The sequence below is a fragment of the Diadema antillarum genome, unplaced genomic scaffold (assembly GCF_040938485.1).
Source record: "Diadema antillarum isolate AM-2024a unplaced genomic scaffold, OU_Dant_1.0 seq00000124_RagTag, whole genome shotgun sequence".
In the NCBI taxonomy this organism is placed as follows: domain Eukaryota; kingdom Metazoa; phylum Echinodermata; class Echinoidea; order Diadematoida; family Diadematidae; genus Diadema; species Diadema antillarum.
In genome coordinates this window covers 991,473-1,016,037 of record NW_027271204.1, presented here as the reverse complement: position 1 = coordinate 1,016,037, position 24,565 = coordinate 991,473, and the positions used below count along the sequence as shown (strand labels likewise).

Genomic DNA, 24,565 nt, shown 5'->3' with positions numbered 1-24,565 from the left:
AGTTTGTTATTTCTTTTGCTATATTTAAAGAGAGTTTCAGATTATTTGCCTAATCTTCATACCCAATTCTGCAAGTATTCATTCAGTGGAACATCTGCATCTTCAACACTTATGATACATATAGCTATTAATAAGGCTATTTCTAATCCTAAAATCAAAGTTGTCTATTAGATAGAGAAATTGAAATGTAGTATAATTCTGCCTTTTTGACTCTAGCTATGAATGATAGGAAGTGCAGTGACTTTAACAAATTCAGGGTTTAAGTGTTCTATGCAAATTTAAAGCAATGCACACCTTTGACACTTAAACCTATATAGGCTGAGAACATTGATGTTCTATTTATTGGTTTTTTCAGTTATGACTCATAATACACTACATCTCGCTGATAATCCATCCCCTGTTCCAGTTCATTGGTTTCGCCAAATAGTACTAGGTACTCTACAAGCTATAGCATGTATAGGAAATATAGGTCCTAACGTTAGATATCTAGCCATATCATAGCATATTTGAGACTTAGATCTAGTCCAAGATCTAGACTCTTGACCTTTCTTTGTTTGCTTTGTTACTGACACCAATTGTCATCCAGTGATGAAATACATGTACTCACTGTCATAGGGGCCTACCAGTATAGTACCTACAATAGGAAAGCCCAGTTCACTTAATACCAAGGTCAGGAAAACACCGCCTTTTTATTGTTTGCAGACTGATGATACACGTGTTGCCGATCTTCGAAATGTATAATTGCATGCAACAAGTAAAATGTATACAACATACAAATATATGCATGCAATTAAACACACTATGGCCTATGCACCCACTGCATGTACAATTTTGTATCACAGGTATACAGTTTCTTGTACTGTTGTACATGAGCTTGCTCCACATGCATGGTAACACAGTTGAACTGTAGGATGTTGCATACAGTTGTGATTATTTCTGCCACTTGAGGTTTTATGTTACTTATATATAGTATTGTCTGCATTATTGTTTGTATGCAAAACAACTTGAAAGGTTGAGAACACATTTGGATGAAACTTGTATGAAAAGATGATAATAACACAATTACATTTTAAAAACAGATGATAAATATAAATTTTGGTAGTGATCCGGGAATCTTTATGAAATTTTGATGATTTTTATCTTATGGCAGATGAGATCAATGGAATTGGGAGTTCAAGCTGCATGAATTATTAGAGGTTTGCATCAATGCGCACTAAAGGTAAAGGCATGTGCTCAAGGTATAATGCACTACCACACACCTGGAAGTTGATGGCATTTAAGAGCAAAAGGCTTTTATATGGGAAATTTGGCAGTTTTTAGCATGTGTGGATGGGTGGAAATGAGCTGCTTGGCAAAGGTCTGCACTGTCTGAGTATGTTTCTAGTGTAGATATCAATAACTCCATTCTTTCGGGGGAGGGAGTGGGATGGGGCATGTGGATATATGTACACACACAATGCTTCTGTTGTCATAACTTCATCTTAATTCAAGAAGTTCCATTTATTACTTTTTATGACACGCTCATTCATACCTCTCCAAACCGTATAGGCCCTTCACACGAAAAAAATGGGGGGGGGGGTAGCAAAGGTAGGGGATATGTTTGATTACTCTTTGTAAGTGAGATATTTTGTCAGCTTTTATCTTTATTTTTTGCACACCCATAGTGGGGCCTACTTTCCCCCAGCCAAATTTGATCCATGGGTGCTGTTGGCTAAATTAAACCCACGAAGGGGCGTAATGGGTGGTGGTGGTGGGGGGGGGGGGGTGAGGGGATCTGGCAACCCCTTTCCCAACCAGATATCGTGTCAGTTTTTATATTTTCATTATGTACACCCATAGTACTTTCATTGGACCAAGTTTGGTGCATGGGCTGTGTGGGGTAAATTACACCCGCCAGGGGGGGGGGGGGGGGGGCAGGGGGGGGGGGACGGTCTGGCAACCCCTTTCCCGACCAGATATTTTGTCAGTTTTTATATTTTTATTATGTACACCCCTAGGCCATTCTTTTAGACCAGGTTTGGTCAATGGGCTCCATGGGGTAAATTACACCCGCCGGGGGCCATTTTGGGGGGGTCCCTGGGGGACGACCCCGCCCTCAGGTATCAGGCTGACGCCCAGTTTTGTAATGAGGGGGGTGGCCCCAGTAACTTTGAGGGGTCAAACCTTTTGGGCTTGATGGGGTAAATTGACCAGCAGCCAGCTCCTGGTCTAAAAGAATGTAAATCAAATTTGGAGTAAATGCGAGGGATCGCCGAAGCGATGCAGCTTTTTGTAATATGTTTTGAAACAAGAAAGGGAAAACTGACCAGAAACAGTTTTCCCTTTCTTGTTTCAAAACATATTACAAAAAGCTGCATCGCTTCGGCGATCCCTCGCATTTACTCCAAATTTGATTTACATTCTTTAGGTTTATGTCAGGTTAATGTGTGTGTGTGTGTGTGTGTGTGTGTGTGTGTGTCACACATACACACACTATATCTTCTGACCACACGAGCAAAGATAATTAAGGGTTTGGGACGAACACCGATCTAGGGCTTTCAATAGCTCAGTCGGTAGAGCACCGGTCTAGTAATCCGGAGGTCTCGGGTTCGAATCCCGATGAAAACCCATTTTCTTTGCTCAAAGTTCTCACTATATATATTTTTATTTCTTTTCTTTTTGCTTGTACATGAGGGTGGAAATGGGAATGTGATATTCAAACCCCACTTTGAACTGAAATATTGTAAATGATGATCTTAGAAAAAGAAAATGTACAAAAGCTAAGGCCAGCGGAAAGGAAGAGGGTCGTGGGATATGTATCAATTGTATTGAAATGAACAAGCACAAAGCATGATAAGAAATTTGCAAGTTTATGCTTTGAAAAGACTGTCACAATGTAAATTTCAATATAGTCCAATGAATATCGAACACCCACCCGACGATGTTGTCATCTTCGTGATCATTGTTGTAACAATTTCAGTCGGCGACGTTGCCATTTTTGTCGTCACCATCGTCGATTGAGTTGATGACGCCATTGTCTCCGTCGTTGCGGACATCGATTCCGACGTTAGTATTTTCGGTGATGGCGAGAATGTCGGAACAGAAGGTACCTCTGTCGAGACAGTGGGTGGTGCTGTTTTGGTAGCTTTGGGCAACGAAGTGATTTGAATTGAACCAATATAAGACATGAAATCATACAATTTGAATGAAAGAATGGATATAAAGACACAACAGGCAAGCATAATATGCTTGCCTGTTGTGTCTATGTTGTATGGAGTAAGCGTGAATATGTTTTGATCCATATATGGAGAGAAATTTACCATAGCTAGTCGTGGAATATTACAGGGACTACAAATCATTTGGTTAGGGCCTCTTAATACGACTACTATCGTTAATTTCCAGAACAGCATCAATGCCTTCCTGACGCCAGTGAATTCGTATTTCAAAGATAGATCCAACACACACCCGACGACGTCGTCGTGTCTTGCGCATCCGTTGTCCTCATAATCGTGACGATTGCAGTCGGCGATTTTGCTATTTCTGTCGTCATTATTGCCGACTGAGTTGATGACGTCATCTTATCCGTTGGCGTCGACATTGTTTCGGATGTTGTTATTCCCGGTGATAGTGTCCGGTCAGTAGGTACCTCTGTAGAGAGAGTCCGCGGTGTCGTTCCCTTAGCTTTGAAACGTTAGGTGAATTGGTTTGAAGCGACACGAGTCAGGAAAAGGGTAATTGGAAGATTGAAGGCAGAAGCAACAGGCACACAGATATAGTTATGTCGCAAACATGAATGTATATTCAGCCTTATGAGGAAAAATTTGATAATATCTCATCGAAGTGTTCTCGAGTAAACATGCATTACGCCTACAATTTAACTCCGTTGGTCGGTAACTCATAGCTTAGCTCTAACTTGCTTTTTTTTCCTGAACAACTATATCTGTTCATGGCGTTTTGTATGATCATTGCGGGCGGTACTATGAACTTTGATAAGGAAACTAGAAATGTCACTATGGCGACTGGTATATGCCTCCTATAGCCCATTTTCTCCCATTGGTTTCTTGTTAATATTGACAGTGTGAGATAAATTCCTTATAAATGGTAAAAGAACTGTAAATGACTTGTTTGAAAGTTTGATGGCACCACCCAAAATGTGCTTAGTGTTTAAAAATCCTTATAAACTGCACTTCATTTGAATGGCGATTTTTCTTTTTCTAGAAAATATCAGAGAGAAATAGTTCCAAAATTTGAGCAGTTTCCCTTGACATTTATTTCGAGATTTGTCCTTTGACCATATGGACTACATCTTTCTTCCAAAAACCATTCAATGTTTAGATCCGGGTTTTTTTTAATTAATATTGTTTCCTTGCAGATTGTGCAGTAATGCATACCTAGTCTTATCAAGGGTCACCGGTATGACTAATTTTCAATTTATGGATGAAATAATGTACATTCAGAATTAATACAAGATTTTTGGATTTCCACGTGACCTTTCACCCTTGACTATTAAACCATGACCCCCCCCCCCCAAAAAAAAAAGAGAATTATTTTCAGGCAGTTCATGCATAAATATTAAGCCTTGTGGAGATAATATGACCTTGATGGCTCATGCCTTTCCCTCAAGAATGTGAACCTGGTAATACATTATATATGCTTAGTTTTATGAAAAATACCTTCAGGCATTGCAGATCGAGATAATGGGTAAAATAGTGACATTGTAAGAATTGATTTCGCCTTTGACATTTGACCTTTGACCAATGGCCTTGAGCAGATGCACCCAATAGCTGATAGGCACAACTTTGTCCTCTCGTACATACATAATTATGAAAAGTTTCATTTGGATAACTCAAATGGCCCTTCGATCGGTTACGAATGGAAAGACGCAGAGACGGACAACCCAAAAACATAATTTCTGGCGAGGCATCAAAGTAAAAGAAATCCAAGACAAAAATGAAATACTAATGGGTTTACAAGGTTCTTCTTCCTTGTGTGGAAATTTACATTTTATCATGTTGAAACATCCTGGGAATACGACTCTTTGATGTTATGATTTTAACACTTTAAGTTTTATCATCCAAGCCACGATCGCATCCAGATTCTTTTTGGCTTCAATGATATCATATACCAGTGTAGACATAGGGGAACCCGGGGCAAAGAGGAACACAGGTCAAAGTGAAACACCCCCATTAAACCTATATATATGAAGAGTTTGTTCGCAAAAACCGATAAGTCCATATTTACCAAAATAATATATGGTGATATTTGCGATTAAAGGTCAAGAAAAATAAAGAGAATAATAAGAAAATTTTTGCTTCTTTTGACCATAACTTCAAAAATGTACCATTATATGTAGTGATCAATATATCATTTAAAAGGTATTATTTTGTACTTTATGACAGAGACCGTACTTCAAAATCTTCAAAAATAAACTTATCGGTTTTTGAGAGCAAACTCTTCATATATTCAGTCTTGAATCTAAAGCTCATGCACCAAGATCCCTCTAGGGATGCCCCATCTTTTGATATCAGAGCTGTGTAAATAAATAATTGTATGTGTGTCTTTAGGCAAAATATTTGTTTTGCATACCTGAAAACCAACAATTGATGATTATATATTTTATGCCAAATTATCATGCTTATCTGAAATAGTGTCTCAAAAACCATGGTAACAACAATGCATGGATTTCAGTTCAATTCAATTCAGTTCAAAATGATTTTATTTCCAAATAAATTTATATGTAGTAATTTAAGCTTCCATAAATCGTTATATCAGGGCTAGCAAATATTGGCCAACGTCACAGTGATGCATCTTGGGAAAATTATAAATGGTTAGGGCAAAGTGGACGGGGTAAGGTGGAAAATGTTAACTAATGGCCTTGTGAAACCAACTTGAAAACAATTTTTACTGCCATTTGTTAGCGGTGGTCCTCAGGTAATAGTATAAACAAAAAATCTTGCTCTACTCTGCTTTGAATTCCCGCTTTGGCTGGACAAACATTTTTGGTCCACTTTGCTCCGGGTTCCCCTACATATGTATATATATATATACGTATATTATATATATATATATATATATATATATATATATATATATATATATATATTATATGTGTGTGTGCGTGTGTGTGTGTGTGTATTTGTGTTTGTGTGTGTGTGTGTGTGTGTGGAGGAGCGTGTCACTTTAACTCTTAGTCGGATGTGTTGAGATGATGCAATTGGAAGATACAACGATGTGCAACGATGGAAATTAGTGTTATGACCCATAAATAATGAATGCCGCCCAAGCACATACCTTTCAAGGTCAAAGCATGATTCAGTGAAGTTGCCACAATGCTTGCCTACCTGATCAGTGAGATAACTATTGCTGTAGCAATCCATGTATGGTTATTTCTATGCTAGACGACACACTGAACACCAATGAAATGTCTACACATAGCTTGCTTGGGGTATACGTGATTGTTGCACAGCAACGTGCGCAATGTCACTTTTGCCTTTTGCTGTCAATGCAATATCTATGAAAAGCGCTGTACTTTTTAAGGATGATATCAAAATAATGAAAATGAAATCGAAAAATACATGTTCGTTGAGTTTATGCAGCACTATTAGTAGAAGACATTGGCAGAAATTTGAGGAAAATTGGACAATCAGTTGAAAAGCTATGAATTTGTAATATTTTTGTTCAGCCATCGATAGAGGAGAACACTGCTAATCTGTGACTCTACATCGTGAAGAACGATATAACTGGAAATCCATGGTATTTCAAATGTTAGAGCATAATGAAATTATCATTTGAGGTGGGACCCGTTGCATTAAACGTTATACCTAAGAAAAACTCTGGTAAGAACTAAAAAACTCGGGTTAGTGTACATAATGCCTTTGACTTTAAAGAGTAAAATCCGTTTGTTATCAACCCGAGTTTTCTCGGGTAGAAGTTTTATGCAACAGGCTCCTGATACCTCTTTTCCAAAAAAAAAAGGGGGGGGGGGGAGTAGTATTACCCTTGAATAACGCATTGAAGATAAGCATATCATTAGTCCCGAGTATACTAGGGCAGGTATATCTATGGGAAATCCGTGTTGTAGCAAAATCAGCCCGTCCTCAACACATAAACTTACTTTATTAGTAACAAGTCAAGGGAATGTGTATACACTTTTCATTAAGAAATGGAAATTTGTTTAATTTTCTTTATACTCTCTCTATATCGTTCTTCATTATGTGAAGTCACTGTAGTAGTCTACTGAGTATCATCCACCATCCAATGATGCTGAAACCAAAGCTTTAAAAATTTATACAATTTGAACGGATTGCCAAATTTCCTAAAACTTCCACGGACTGATGTGTTATACTAATATTGCTACATTACCTCAATCTACATATATATTGAGTTTCGTTTTCATTTAAAAGCGAATTCCCAAAGAAAACACGGATCCATCAATGGAAACCATCGAGTAGACTTAAAGGTCCAATAGGTATGATCCTACCCCTTATCTTTCAATTGGAAGGGGGTGCCTGTTATCATAGTGTGGTTTATTGCGTTAGAAAGTAAAGTGATGACCTATTAGTTCAAGGTACAGTTGTCGTTCATTTTATAATAGGGCAATACGCCCAGTAGATACAGACCTGCTGACGTCATAAAATCCGTTGAAGTAGTCAAAATGGTTGGTTGGCCGGTCACTGAGGTAGTAGCTGTTAATCCTGTAGTTCCTGGAGGATGATGTCAACCATGTAAAAATTCAATACATGAATTATTTCTTTTTCAGGTCAGAATGGTTAAACGTCATGTTGTGTTTGTTTGAAGGTTTACTTGTTTTTGTTTATTATTATTAATACTGTTGAAGAAATGAGGCTTCGTTACTGTTGTGTTGGTTATGAAAAACGGCGATATGAGAAGGTTTTGAAATCAATACTGTCATGAGTTTGAGAGATCATAACATTGCACACAAGGAATTTAATTTCTGGGAAAGCATCATTATTCCTCTTTATCTGCTAAGAGAAGTAAAATTAAAATATTGCAATCGCAACATCATAGCATTTTTTTTTTTTCCGAACAGAAACTACACATTTCAATTCAGTGCGCGAGGATGTTGAAAACTATTCAATGATTTAATGGAAAGAATTAGTTTGCATAGCAACAAGATCGAATATTAGAATTTTATTTCATATTGTGTTTGCTTTTCTTTTTACGATAGCGCGGAAGAGGAAAAACAAATTGATATAAGAGAAATAAGACACGCCTTCAGAAAAGTCCGGCAGTTAAGGTTATAGTGGCGTGGTGATTTATGATACGGTATTCTGTAATAATGGACACACCTACTAACGTCATTTAAACATATGCCGTCGTCACTATGTTTGGTTTACTGTCTAATGGTGAAATCTTCGTTTGTTCTATGAAATAAAGCATAATCAAGAGAGCATGACCACTCCCGGATCCCGTAAAGTCATCAAGTTCTCTTTTGTCTTCCGAGAATATATGTGTTTTTCTGGTAACTATGATGATCACTAACAGACTAATGACTTAAGTATTTGGCTTCAGTGATTACCGGGTCGTAATAGACATAACTTCTTTAAAAGGATATTTGTGAGATGATTAAATATGATTAAATTGTTTTCAGTCAAAATTACGGTGTGTAATTTTGCACGTCGATGATATCGCCTAAATTGATATAAATCATAAAGGAGGTTTCCACAAATCACAAATGAACACTTGAACTTTGTTCATCCTTCATCATCATAAGATTTGCACGCCCGATGCAAATGCGTGAAAAAGAACAGAGATATAGCTGATACTCTGGTTGAGACTTGATTCTTTTCTTAACTTCTGCTTCGTTTGTCAATAAATCTCTTCTTTTCTTTACCCATAGGTCTACTGTAGTGCTGCTAGATAATCTGACACTCTTGCTTTTAACACAGGAATGAAGTTTATTTCCACGTTCATGGACTCTTACAAGGAATTATAACAGCATATTATGTAATATACTGCAGTTTTAGGTAATGCACACGGAAAAAGTGTGGAGAGAGTTTGAGAAACCGGCGGTGTGCCACGCTATTGATTCGGACTTAGGTCAAATGGCACCTATACATCCAATAGAGATTTCCATGTTGATGCAATCTCTTTAACATAATATACAACCTGCAAAACGTCATAAAGACAAAGACAACCCAACGTAATACAGAAACAGCGGGAACGTGCCACCAAATAAACCCAATTTTACATTTAAAAAAAAAGGCATCCGTGTCGACTTATACACGCAGCCAGACATGCGGGTAATATTACGCATCATTTTATCAAGCAATTAGGAAATACCAACCGTGCAGGGTTACCTGATGGTGAATACATGAGGCCAGTTTTGCAAAAACTTACATCGATTAGTGTCAACGGCTTAAGTAAAGCATTAATTTCGTGTTCTTTGTACTATTTTTACACAGAACAATAATCGATCGGGGCGGGCTCGAAATCCCGTACGAATTAAACAAGACGTTTTCTTTTCAGGAAGTATCAAATAAAAGGTACAATCTCCCGACCTGAAAGAAGCAAAGAATATTCAAGCTATAATCGCACAGGTTATCCTCGAAAATAGTGGTGCATAGATCTAAGTAAAGAGCATGTCATTTTCACTGGACATAGAGTTTTATCATAACAGTTAGGTCTCCCACAAAGTCATTTGTATCCATGACATAAACTAAACACATCTTTTGCAAAATATACATTGTTAAACAATCAATATAACAGTATATAAACTGTAAAAAGTTACCCTTTTCCGTCTCATTATACTTATGTGTGTGTGTTTTTTCCCCATTTTTTGACTGATTAGTGTCAACGGCTTAAGTAAAGCATTAATTTCGTGTTCTTTGTACTATTTTTACACAGAACAATAATCGATCGGGGCGGGCTCGAAATACCGTACGAATTAAACAAGACGTTTTCTTTTCAGGAAGTATCAAATAAAAGGTACAATCTCCCGACCTGAAAGAAGCAAAGAATATTCAAGCTATAATCGCACAGGTTATCCTCGAAAATAGTGGTGCATAGATCTAAAGTAAAGAGCATGTCATTTTCACTGGACATAGAGTTTTATCATAACAGTTAGGTCTCCCACAAAGTCATTTGTATCCATGACATAAACTAAACACATCTTTTGCAAAATATACATTGTTAAACAATCAATATAACAGTATATAAACTGTAAAAAGTTACCCTTTTCCGTCTCATTATACTTATGTGTGTGTGTTTTTTCCCCATTTTTTGACTGACACCATTCTTGAAAAACATCTTCGATCAAACGATACAACTTTAAAGAAATGATATTCTAGACAAATTCCATTGTCCTTACCGGCTACTGTAGTCTCGGTATAAACGTCTGACGTCACTGGCATTGTCATAGATGCAGGCATTGTCGTAGATGGAACAGAAGAAGGCTCAGTTGCTGTGTCTATCGTAAGAAGGCGGATTAACAAAAAATGCCTCAGTTAAGAAAATACAACTGATTTCATATTGGAAAATCTTACTCAAACTTAAGAGCTTTGGGTTACCGTAAATGAAAAAAAAATAAGACAACAGTTAACATTGTTAATAAATGGTAGAATAGAGAAGTGTTATGCACAAATACTTGAAAATCATGTGTCCATTAACAACATCATGTTGGGTGAGTATTATGGCTCTTCTGAAATACGTTATAAAAAGAAATAAGAATATTTGAGAATTTGCTCGAGATTGTTTCTCTTCGTTGGCATTTTGTGGGAGCAACGAATATTTTGTTTTTCTCTATTTTTCTTTGTTTGTGAGTAAATTTGTGTATGAGGTCATATTTTTTCGGTACGCACGATCGTTTCATCTTTTTGATTCATTTTTCGTGTGTATGTGTGTTTGTTTTTGTTTTTGGTTTGTTTGTTTTTGCACGTATGCTGTGAGCAAGGAAAGGGTTACTAAAGTATAGTAACAATAGGGATTGTAAGTAATAAGCAAATACATTCAAACGATAAATGAGTTCAATGGTAACTCATTTTACATTTTTCCTTAAAAGGCTCGCAAGACAAATAAAAGTACATACCTACAGAAGTAGTCGATTCCGGTTCCGTGGACATCATATTCGTAGAGTCTGTTATTAATGAAGTCCCGGAAGTTCCGTTTCCTGTCGGTTACCATAATCATCATGCTTAATGTATAAGGCTAGAATATACTGGCAATTTAAAGGGATCGTACAGTTCTGGCTGAGACATAATTTCAGGTTTCTAACATTCTTAGGTGAGATAATGAGAAATCGCTTATGAAATATGAAAGAGCATGTAATTCTATGAGGAATTCAACGTTTATTTGATAAAAATTGGTTTTGAAATGGCTGAGATATCCTAAAAAGAGTGATTCTAATAAAGTGTGGGACCTACACTTTGTAACGATCACTTTGTTTTGCTTTATTTTTGGATGTTTTAGTTATTCCAAACACGATTTTCATCAATTAAACTTTTAATTCCTCTTAAAATGGTATGCCCTGTGCTATATCATAAGTGTTTTCTTGGTATCTCACAAAAATTTAAAAGCCCAATTCTCATCTCCACCAATACTGTACTATCCCTTTAAAGCGCGGAAAGAAAAAACAAATTCTAATCAAGATTTATATGAAAGAAATATATTCATCGACGGCAATGGCAAGTGCTTGCATGTGTTGCTGTTGCATGTCTATCTTACATTGATTTATTTTGTAATAAGTGAAGATGAAAGCACGGGAAGAGATATAATCATGATTTATTCATATTTATCTTCACCTCATGCAAAACCCCTTACATAATATGACGTTTGTATAAAACAAAACTAACAACCCAACCGCCTCTAAACTAAAGATTAAGTAAAGGAGAGACAAGATGTTGGATGACATAGTTCTAAACGCTAATATCAAAAGGTTCTTATTCCTAATCAGCTGCCCAGATACAAGAGGATAGAATAAGGCCTGTTTAACACCTTATCAACATACTAGTTTTTAACTGAATGTAAGCAACCATCATACGACAGTTATATCTCGCTGAGATATTTTATGTAAGCGTCATACCCAATACTTCTCCCAGATTACTTTTAAGAAAAACGACGCCTTCTCTTTTTGGGTGAAACGTATCTTCATTTTTTACTATATTTGCAGAGGTGTGTAACAAAGGTCTAATAAAAATTGCATTCCTTGAAAACATTTTTGCGGCAACTGCACTTTGCGGCCATCAACCACCCCCTGGGCTACGTTTTTAAAAGTGACATTTTGGATAATAACCCTGTACTGTCTGAAAAAAAAATACATATTATGTTTGTGTGGGGGGGGGGGGACGCCCTGGTTGTAAGACCGTATCAATATATCATGCAAAAACAAGGGGGGCGCCCCATCCCCTTTGCTCTATTCCACGTAATGTACCTGTTGCATATAGAGGAGATGTCCCAATCGATGTGTCATTTGGTGCAGTAGTGAGAAGGGTAGTTGTTATCGTTGACATATCGTTAGCCGTAGTAGTGGGAGGGACGGTTGTTGTGATTTCTGTGGGGTGAAAAAAGAAACAATTGGTGTGACTTACAAGACATGCGTGGCACTTAAACAGCCCGACGCATGGGTCAGAGTTTTGACACAACATTACTTTTCATTCTCCTCCCTCGACATATAAACCTACTATTTACTTTTTTGTTTAAACGATCTAAAATTATTTGTAATTGCACTTCAAGTTAGATCATGTTATATTATTGTGAATCGCAAAATGATGATCAGTTTCCTGTTTTGAGACTTGGAGATTGATATCTGCTGGGAACGAGTCTTCCTGAAGGGTATGCCCACTATCCCTCGGGGAAAACGAATTCTACATTTCCAGTTATGTTTCTGCATGCAGTAAAGACCTAGAGCGTCGTGCAACTGCAGCTGATGAGGGGCTTGACAGATAGAGATCAAAGAACCAATTGTTAATAAACCTTTTTGGACTCTTTCCCCAAAATAGATTGTTATTTAACAGAGTAGACAGCAAAAACACAAATCATGTATGAATTTCTGACTATGATCGGATGATCAAGGGAAATCCCGCAGTCGCGTGGATCATGGAGCATACTACACGCCATTGGAAGATAGTAAGGTATAAACAAATGACTTGAGACATAACAAACTAAACGACACTAAACAACAATGAGGTATTACTATAAAATAGAGCAAACAAAGTTAAACTAAATCACAAGCACGCAAACAAAGCGAGTGAAATCGTCACCATTATATCAAGAATGTTAAAACTATGCGAAAAGATAGTCGCCTTTAACACTAAATCTGAAGAGTTTAATGCCAGAAAAATATGATTCTTTGAATATACTGAAAATAGAACGTGATAATGATAATGTGTATGATAAAAAAGAAATTGCTGATTTTATCAATTCTCATTTTATAGAGATCGGACGTGAAGTTCAAAGTAGTATTGCGCCCTCTATTGGGCGAAATGAAAAGTTAGAAAACACTCACTCTTTAAATTGTGAATTACATTTTTCTTTTGATCAAGTTAATGAACATCAAGTTATCAAAATTATACATGATTTGGAAGAAAAGAAAGCTTGTGGGCCAGATAACATACCTGTTACGTTTTGGAAAATAATAGTAATTCAAATTGTACAACCTCTTACATTATGTCATAAATCTATCTTTGGAACAGGGACTTGTACCTACGCAATGGAAAAAGTCTCGTGTTACTCCCGTGTATAAATCACGCAAGAAATGTGATATGAACAATTATAGACCAATATTTGTTTTGTCCGTAATAGCAAAAATTGTTGAAAAAATAGTATTTGATCAGCTTTACACTTACTTGGACCAGAATAAAATTATAAACTGTCATCAATCCGGTTTCAGACCAAAACATTCCACCTTGACATCGCTATTGAATGTCACGGAAGACTGGCTGAATAGCTTAGACAAAGGTGAACTACTGTAGTTGGAGTGGTGACACTCGACGTAAAGAAAGCCTTCGACACAGTCGACCATTCCATTCTTTTGAATTAAAGCTACGGCTTGCTGGACAGGACAGCTCGGTCCTACAATGGTTCCGCAGCTGCTTAGATAATAGGATGCAATATACAGTACTTGTGTAAATGGGGTTCAGTCCAGTTCGCAGGTGATGCCATACGGAATACCACAGGGGTCTAACCTCGGTCCACTGTTATTTGTGTTATACGTAAACGATCTACCTAAGTGTGTGAATATATGTAAAATGTCATCATATGCAGATGACACATGTCTTTATCATGCCAGTGTAAATCCCAAAACTTTGACAGATTCATTAAATGCAGACTTGTTATCTATTGATTAATGGTTAAAAAGGAATAGACTTGCTCTGAATGTGAAAAAAAATGTGAATTTCTTTTGATTGGAACTAGGAAACGAATTAAGTCAACTGTTACTCCACATGTATGTATTCAGAATATTCCTCTCAAACACGTTACGCACTGCAAATATCTCGGAGTTATTATTGATGCGCATTTAAATTGGGATAAACATATTGATTATTCAAGAAAGAACACAGCAAAAGATATATGTTTATTAAAAAGATTAAGACCGCATGTTACACAACAAACTGCATTGACATTTTATAAATCTGCAATACAAAGTAAGTTTGATTATTGTAGTATAATATGGGGGAATGCTGGGAAAGGGTACTTGGAAAGTTTACAACGAATGCAAAATAGGGCACTCCGGGTGGTTCTCAATGGAGAGTGGAGATTTTCTAGTCGAGATATCTACGAATGTTTGAATATTGATAATCTTTCACTGCGAAAAGATAAACATGTATTGCATTTTATGTATAAGATTGTCCATGAAATGATACCTGGTGAGTTTATGGAATATTTTGTATTCAAAGAATTTTATCATGGATTGGGAAATACATGTAAGAAGTTAGAAATAGCAAGACCGCGTATAAATGTAAAAAAAAAAACGGAGTTTATCAAATAGAGAAGTTATAAGATGGAACTAACTTCCTGAACATATTAAAAGTAAGACATTTGCTGTATTTATGGTTATTGTTTAGGTGTAAGGCTGAAATGTAGTTAATTATGAAATATATTTGATGGATAAAGATATGTATTATGTGAATATTTAGTATTGTGTTGTGAATGGACGGGGGATGGGAGAGGGTAAACGTTTGGTGTCTTTTGGGATACTTTCTTGTATTTGTGTGTATTTTTTTGGGGTTTTTTTAAGAACGTATTGTATTTTTGTTTTGTTTGTTTGATATGTTTGTTATTGTACAATGTATGATGATGCATATGTGATTTTATCGGGCACGGACCAGCTGAAGAACAGCCATTGGCTGAAGCAGGTTCCGTGCGAAAATAAAATAAACTGAACACCTGGAATTTCTCATGTAGTATGACTCTGCTGTCGAGATCTTGATTCTATAGGCGTGTCTTCATCAGCCCGAAGTTTCAAAATAGCGCGCTATCTTGCGGTTACCAAACTAGTCCGATGTCAAAATAGCGCGTTATCTGTGTAGTGAAGACGCAGATAGCGCGCTATTTGATCGGGAAAATTTCCCCCAAAATCTTGGTCTAGTTCGTCAACTAGAGCGCTAATTCGTGAAATAGCGCGCTATCTTGGGGTGCGTCTCCATCAGCCCGAAATTTTCTCGATCCCTCCACGCTTCTGGTTAGCCAGCTGGCAATGGAAAGCGCATCCCATGTACAAGCAGCTAGTGATTGTGTATAGTACATTACACGCTCGGTGTATTCAAGGATCACATGTATGTACTATAGGCCTACTGTTGTTGTCATCTTTAAAACCAGTGGGGTGTTTCATAAAGCTGTTCGTAAAGTTACGAACAGCTTACGAGCGACTGGTGATCAGTTCTGATGTGCTATACTTATCAGAATTTCCATAATTCAGCACAAGAACTGATCACCAGTCGCTCGTAAGTTGTTCGTAACTTTACAAGCAGCTTTATGAAACACCCCCCAGGGAGGTGATTTCTGTCACCTCCCTATTAAAACTCAGTGCCGTGCATGCTAGCTGTTTTTTGTAAACTTCTTCTTCTGGTCCACTCTACCTTAGCTGAAGATTCTTGCAGATTGTGTGCATTTTGGATTTGTTTAAACATTGCAATTCGTAGTAATTTCATAAGATGCCTCACTGGACAGAAGAAAGAGTAGCGTTATTAATATCCCTTTGGAGAGAATTTGCTGTACTGCTCACCTCCCTGGTTGTAGAATCGTACATACGGTGATATAGGAGATTTTGAGCGGGGAAATCCATTTTCGAACCGCGAGCCAGGCAGAATAATATTGCAAAGTGCGCATGCGTCAATTTTCGGACTAATTTCCCGAAGCAGGCTGTTCGAGCTGATGAAGACGCACATTCGCTGTATCGGGCTATTTTCTATGTAGCAATATTAGTAGAACACATCATTGAAAGTTTGAGGAAAATCAGACAATCCGTTCAAAAGTTATGAATTTTTAAAATTTTTGTGCAGCAACCGCTGGATGAGAAGACTACTGCAGTGTATGAATAGCTTGCGTACAACAAAAGGAAAATATAAAGAGAATTTCACAAAATTCCATCTTTTGAAAAAAGTACACATTCCCCTGACTCGTTACCGACAAATGTTATGGGCAATATTATTCCCCCTGCCTTTAGAAAGAGGCAAGTCAAGAGCTCTTTTATTATGCGAAAAAAGTGAAAATATGTTGAATATTCTTTTACATTTCCTTTATACTGTTGTACGCATATGACTCACAAGCTGTAGTAGTCTCCTCATCCAGCGGTTCCAACACAAAAATTTTAAAAATTCATAACTTTTGCATCGATTGTCCAATTTTCCTCAAACTTTCACTGATGTGTTCTACTTATATTGCTGCATTCTCTCAATCCTTATGTTTATGAAGGTGAACTTGTCCTTTAAGGCTCTCTGTCCATGTTTCTGGCATGGTAGACATGCTGCATGTACTGTAGCTTGTTAAGACATCGGTATCACAATATTTGTAACTTTAATCAGGCTGTTTGTTATTTCTTTTGCTATATTTAAAGAGAGTTTCAGATTATTTGCCTAATCTTCATACCCAATTCTGCAAGTATTCATTCACTGGAACATCTGCGTCTTCAACACTTATGATACATATAGCTATTAATAAGGCTATTTCTAATTCTAAAGTCAAAGTTGTCTATTAGATAGAGAAATTGAAATGTAGTATAATTCTGCCTTTTTGACTCTAGCTATATGAATGATAGGAAGTGCTGTGACTTTAACAAATTCAGGGTTTAAGTGTTCTATGCAAATTTAAAGCAATGCACACCTTTGACACTTAAATCTATATAGGCTGAGAACATTGATGTTCTATTTATTGGTTTTTCAGTTATGACTCATAATACACTACATCTCGCTGATAATCCATCCCCTGTTCCAGTTCATTTGGTTTCGCCAAATAGTACTAGGTACTCTACAAGCTATAGCATGTATAGGAAATATAGGTGTAACGTTAGATATCTAGCCATATCATAGCATGTTTGAGACTTAGATCTAGTCCAAGATCTAGACTCTTTACCTTTCTTTGTTTGCTCTGTTACTGACACCAATTGTCATCCAGTGATGAAATACATGTACTACTGTCATAGGGGCCTACCAGTATAGTACCTACAATAGGAAAGCCCAGTTCACTTACCAAGGTCAGGAAAACACTGCCTTTTTATTGTTTGCAGACTGATGATACACATGTTGCCGATCTTCGAAATGTATAATTGCATGCAACAAGTAAAATGTATACAACATACAAATATAATTATGCATGCAATTAACCACACTATGGCCTATGCACCCACTGCATGTACAATCTTTTATCACAGGTATACAATTTCTTGTACATGGTACTGTTGTACATGAGCTTGCTCCACATGCATGGTAACACAGTTGAACTGTAGGATGTTGGATACAGTTGTGATTATTTCTGCCACTTGAGGTTTTATGTTACTTTATAGTATTGTCTGCATTATTGTTTGTATGCAAAACAACTCGAAAGGTTGAGAACACATTTGGATGAAACTTGTATGAAAAGATGATAATAACACAATTACATTTTAAAAACAGATGATAAATATAAATTTTGGTAGTGATCCGGGAATCTTTATGAAATTTTGATGATTTTTATCTTATGGCAGATGAGATCAATGGAATTGGGAGTTCAAGCTGCATGAATTTGAGGTTTGCATACATGCGCACTAAAGGTAAAGGCATGTGCTCAAGATACAATGCACTACCACACAGCTGGAAGTTCATGGCATTTAAAAGCAAAAGGCTTTTATATGGGAAATTTGGCAGTTTTTAGCATGTGTGGATGGTTGGAAATGAGCTGCTTGGCAAAGGTCTGCACTGTCTGAGTATGTTTCTAGTGTAGATATCGATAACTCCATTCTTTTGGGGGAGGGAGTGGGATGGGGCATGTGGATGTATGTACACACACAATGCTTCTGTTGTTATAACTTCATCTTAATTCAAGAAGTTCCATTTATTACTTTTTATGACACGCTCATTCATACCTCTCCAAACCGTACAGGCCCTTCACACTACAAAATGGGGGGGGGGGGGGGGGGGGGGGTAGCAAAGGTAGGGGATATGTTTGATTACTCTTTGTAAGTGAGATATTTTGTCATCTTTTATCTTTATTTTTTGCACACCCATAGTGGGACCTACTTTCCCCCAGCCAAATTCGATCCATGGGTGCTGTTGGCTAAATTAAACCCACGAAGGGGCGTAATGGGCGGTGGTGGGGGGGGGGGGGTGAGGGGATCTGGCAACCCCTTTCCCAACCAGATATCGTGTCAGTTTTTATATTTTCATTATGTACACCCATAGTACTTTCATTGGACCAAGTTTGGTGCATGGGCTGTGTGGGGTAAATTACACCCGCCAGGGGGGGCCCGGGGGGGGGGGGGGGAACGGTCTGGCAACCCCTTTCCCGACCAGATATTTTGTCAGTTTTTATATTTTTATTATGTACACCCCTAGGCCATTCTTTTAGACCAGGTTTGGTCCATGGGCTCCAAGGGGTAAATTACACCCGCCGGGGGCCATTTTGGGGGGTCCCTGGGGAACGACCCCGCCCTCAGGTATCAGGCTGACGCCCAGTTTTGTAATGAGAGGGGTGGCCCCAGTAACTTTGAGGGGTCAAACCTTTTGGGCTTGATGGGGTAAATTGACCAGCAGCCAGCTCCTGGTCTATATGACGTACATGAACGTAGTTGGTAAATATTATGAATATTTGAATGAATCCACAAAGTAGTCTGGCTAATATCACTTAACAAAAAAAGTCGCGTGATTCTTATTCGCTGGCGTTGAAAGAGAGATAAAGATATTGTGTTTACCCTAAGCCTAAGTCTTTAAAGGTAGTCAACGTGATAAAGACATAGCAATTAACATGAGCGACAGTTGCAATTCGCTCTGTGATAGATCGTACCCTGACAAGTAGGAATCGTTGAGTTCCAAATTCCATCATTGCATTCACTGGTGCAGCTCTGTAAATCAGAACAGCCGATTGCCTCATATCCATCCTCGCACGAAAAGGTGGCTGTGTCTCCGTCCTCGTAGTAAAGGACGCCGCTTATGTTGACCTCGGGAGGAGGCTGGATGATCGAAGCATTTCCTTCTGGTTTTTGGCAATATGCTAAAAGATGGTAAAAATTCACAGTACATGATGAACACCCCTCGATGATCCAAGTTTTGAATAGTATCCGGTTTTCATATCAAGATACAAAATAACCACAGTATTATTTTCTGTCATCATTGTCGAAAAGTGAAAAGGGTATATATGATTTCCTTCCTTTGTTTGCTTGAAGGTGGCGATACTTCATTGTTTAGAATGCCAAGGTGAAGACACAATTTATAATAGTGAATTCGATGTGAAGGGTCTCTTGGCGTGTTTTGGCTTTGTCCGCATCTATCACATGTCTATACGGGGAGGTTTCACAAGGTTTGATTTGATTTGATTTGATTTGATTTGATTTGATTTGATTTGATTTGATTTGATTTGATTTGATTTGATTTGATTTGATTTGATTTGATTTGATTTGATTTGATTTGATTTATTGGTTCCTGCATTATATCATTGCACATGCAGATTAGTATTCACATGTAAACATTGTTGGTGACATACATAAACATTAGTTTTTGACAAAGTAAGTTTCTTCATTTCATTTACAATGTACAACAAAACATATCAGCGATTCAATGAACAATACAGAAGAGCTACAGCTTAGGCATTGCTCGATATGCCTGCAGCCCTCGTACATAATACATAACATGTAGGAAAATAGGAGGAAGGGATGACTTGCATAGAGATAGGACAGAAGAAAGGAGAGAGGAGAGGTCTGTCTGCTTTCGATAAAGGTTTACACAAAGTTAGAATAGTAATCACCTGGATCACAGATCAGTAGAGCTGCATGACAAAGGTCATGAAAATGGCTTGTTGAAAAGGGCATGAAGAATACATTTTTGCCTTTGATTGCCAGTAAACACATAAAAAACACGTGCACCCTCATATCCAAAGGACCAACCAGGAATGTCGTTCAGTTTCTTTTAATCTCAAGATACACGACATACCCCTCTCTGAGATATAATTACAGACTGGCATAAAAACTCCTGTAGCGTTGTGCACACTGTCCGAAGTCCCCGGGGTTATAATGAAGGAGCACGTCTATCTATTCGATTGTCATGTGAGCTTCCATTTCTTGCTTAGTTGAATGTGAACTACCCAGGTGGAGACATTTTATGGGTACAGTCGGATTTGTTTTAGTCAAGGTTAGGTCTCGGTCATTTTCATCAACATCATTTGTGACCGTGCACCACAAAACGAACAAAAAGTCGCATACACTGATTTTGCGTGAGGACTGAAAATAAGTGAAATGGGTCAACCTAGCCGAACTTGACTTTTTCATATTTTCCAAAAGAGCGGGTCGTCTTTCACATTATTCTGAAATTTGGTATCACAAAACGGGCAGGAAAGTGTGTATTTTTAGCAGTTTATCTCGAACATTTTTGGTATAATAGTGTGATTAGGTGTGTCTTTAGAATCCCTTTTTCATTTCTGAAAAACCTTGTCCACACTCTTCACTTTCAACTCTAATAACTTTTGAAAGGATAGTGCTATTGCTTTGAAAGTTGGCATTAATTATGGACAAAATGTGTTAATGAGGTATGCCTAATTTCAGTTTAATCTAATAATCCCTTCATTGTTGTTACTCTGGTGGTTTACTTCCTTTTTTTTTTGTCCCATTCATCGCACAGCCAGCACGGTTTGGTAAAAGATTAAGCGCTTGAATAGACACTGTACTTCAGAGCCTCTTTTCTCAGTTCCCACATTTCCTGAGTTTGTGCGGACTTTCCAATATTTAGATAGGTTAGGAAAGTCCATTTGATTTGAGTTATACATCATCTTAAAGCTTAAAGTCTGCTCTTTCAGAATATGGTCTTAACTAAAAATTCACATCTGGCGACTTTTTGCTTGTTTTGAGGTGCAGGGTCACATTTTGTGAAATTTAAACAAGAAACACCGGCGCCTAATTGTTCCGCACAGAAGTCATATTCCACAAAATGCAGGCTCAACGGGACGCCTCTATTCATCTCTGTGTCATGATTGCCCTTATTTATTTCGCTTTATCATTCTCTGTCTTTAGCTTTATCATTCTTGATCTTTATCATGTTTAAAATATGCATGGGAAAACAGAGGTGTCAGTTTTATGAAAACAAGATTATATCATTCCCCCAGATAAATTTCAATGAATAAATGAATAAATCTACTTTGCAATAATAACAATTATGTAACTTACATATTTGCTGCATCAAACTAGAGATATTTATCACCATTATATCACACGTATTGAAGGTGATAGTACGATAACGTTACTTTCTATCTCCTGGTCCATGTATATTCATGTACTTATTCAGTGGAGTAAGGGAAGAGTAATTTTGTTGAGAGAGAGAGAGAGAGAGAGGGAGAGAAGAAAAGAAGAAAACCTACAGATATCCAATATTAGTTGAGTGGAACTTTACACCTTTGTTGGTATACATTTGAGTTTCACGGCGTACCTGCACAATATTGTGATGTTGGGTCCCCAAGCGTTCCGTTTGAGCACACTGCCGTGTTTCCTCCGATGAAGTTGCCAGGAACGGCACAGGAGAGATAAACCGTTGTACCATGGTCTATAGGTTGATTCCCATAGCTGTATCTGTCAGTGGTTGCATTTGTTACTTCGATGTCATCATCGATGTCAGACGGCAAACATTGCTCTTTATAAGAAACAAATGCAATAGTCACTGCTTTGGTATAAGCAATCCGTCAAGTATAATTGTCGGATACATTGTTTAAAGTTTCCCAACATACCAATGATATTTGTATCTGCATTATTTTAGAGGTAAACCTTACATTCATATTCTCATTTTCAAAATGGAGTGTTACAATTTAATAGTTAAACATTGATCATGCATTCAAAACTTCTTCACTTGAAAACAAAATGAAATAAATAAATCCCAGGCAGTGTCAGGCAACGTTGCGTGATCGATGTGTGGTGGTCAGCTTTGATAGACACAGAAATACAAAACACATACAAACAAAGCACAGATTTACACTACGTCCCCGAACAACGTGCCGAACCGTTTGTTTGTCTCCGTCACATTATATGCCACACGTGATAAGGTCGGTCCTCGTCACCCTTGTGTGCATGCGAGCGTTTGTCTGTGTGTCTCAACTATGAACACCTAACTTATTTATCATATGAATGTTCCATTAGAAATATTTCATTACACACACACACACACACACACACACACACAAACACACTCACACAAAGGATGCGAAACATGGGAGAAGAATTGTCTAGATTGGAATAAGACAGTGTTTTGATTTATATATAACGACAACAGCAACTGCAGTAGAATCTCGGTTTAAGAGTAGTGAAAAATGTCAATGTAAAAGGATTAAGTACAAACACACCAGCATTCCTTTCAGAATATAAACACAAAATGTATTGGTGAGAATCAGTTATCATGAACTCGAGGAGAAGATGGTAGCAAACAGTAAGAAAAAGTTGTATTCATCGCCACCAGACTTGTATGTGTAATCAACAAGAACCAACTTATGTGACCTGTTTCTGTAGAGGCTTCCCACGACATGGGTTTCTTCTAATTATGCATACATCAATCATGACAACTTGCTTGAATACATATTATTCATGCAAAATGAAGGCTAGTTCAACTCCCATCAATTGAGCATAGAGTTCATAACAAAGACAGTCAGGTCCCCGGCTTTGCCTGCTACTGCACCAAGGAAATTTGTATAAAGATGATTCAAACTCACCTATTAGACATGTAAAGGTAGACACATCTGGATCCCATGTATTATTTGGCGTCTTGCAGTAAGAGTAATCAGGTCCTGATGGTGTGGTGCCATTCATACAGTTCAAGTCAATCGGTGTCCAGTCTGAGTAGTTCACTTGATCTGGGGTGACAATGACTCCAAACGGGTTGTCAAAGACTGGACGTTGGCAAACTGTTTAAATCCAAGAAAGGAGAGAGTAGCTAAATTTCAAGGGGAAAAAAAAAATAATAGCATGACATGTTCATCCACTTTCAGTTGTAGTTAATGCGTATTTCTGTCACAATATCCCCGCACTGATTTTATTTACTTTTTTTTTGATATTCTATAGAGTGTATACTGTATTTCAATATTCTATAGAGTGTACCACGCTCAAATGGAACATCACAATGAAGATATCGGGTAGATTAATCACCATTGTCAAGATCATCGTTTTTATTCCATTATTATATCTCATTATCATGTTCCATGTTTTTAAGATATAAATGAATGCCTCAGGGCCACGGGAAAAGGCAGAATGACATGAATGGTCCTAACAAAATTGAATACAAGTAAACAGTTACCGGTATTAGAAAGTTGTTGTGTAATACATTTTTTCTATTCAATGAGCAGAAAAAAATTGATATCTTATGTGATATCACAGAGGCACGTTGAAGATCCTTTGATAACGCTTCAGTTTACGATGTTGTTGAGCCCATATGTTTAAGTCCACAACATAACGACCCTGATTTACATACATTATCAAAAGTGTAATTATATTCGTAATATTCATTTTAAATGCGGACCAAAACTGCTGGAAAAACGTCCTCTACGACGTGGCAACTTCACAGCTGCACGACGGCGCGCCGACTCGTCTGTCTAAAGCTATAGTTACGAAGGTTCGTACGAACGATGCGTTCGTACGAATGTCACTGTTCGTACGAATTCTGGAGTTCGTAGAGATTCGTAGATGGGGCACAGATTCTTATACGGCCTTCTTTCGAATTTCGTACGAACGCTGTTTAATTCGCAAGAACAACTTAAAATCTTAGAGAAACGAAATGATTTATGGCCCAAGAATTCGTACGTTTTTCGTAAGAAGGTCTTGAGTTATTCTTTCGTCACACTTACGGCCATCTTGCCATTTCTTTTTGTCGTAAGATGGTCGTACATGCAACTCACGGCACTTTCAAGTCATTTGTAAGAAGATTTACGATTTTTTTGTATATTTTGTCGGGTTGTTAAACAGACGCTGCCGTGTCCT

At 37.5% G+C, this 24,565-nt stretch overlaps 1 non-coding gene across 1 annotated transcript; it reads left to right on the top strand.

The window, feature by feature from the left end:
- Positions 1 to 2,533: 2,533 nt before the first annotated feature.
- Trnat-agu (transfer RNA threonine (anticodon AGU)) lies at positions 2,534 to 2,607 on the top strand. Its single transcript has one exon. It is a non-coding gene; the product is annotated as a tRNA-Thr (tRNA).
- Positions 2,608 to 24,565: the final 21,958 nt, after the last annotated feature.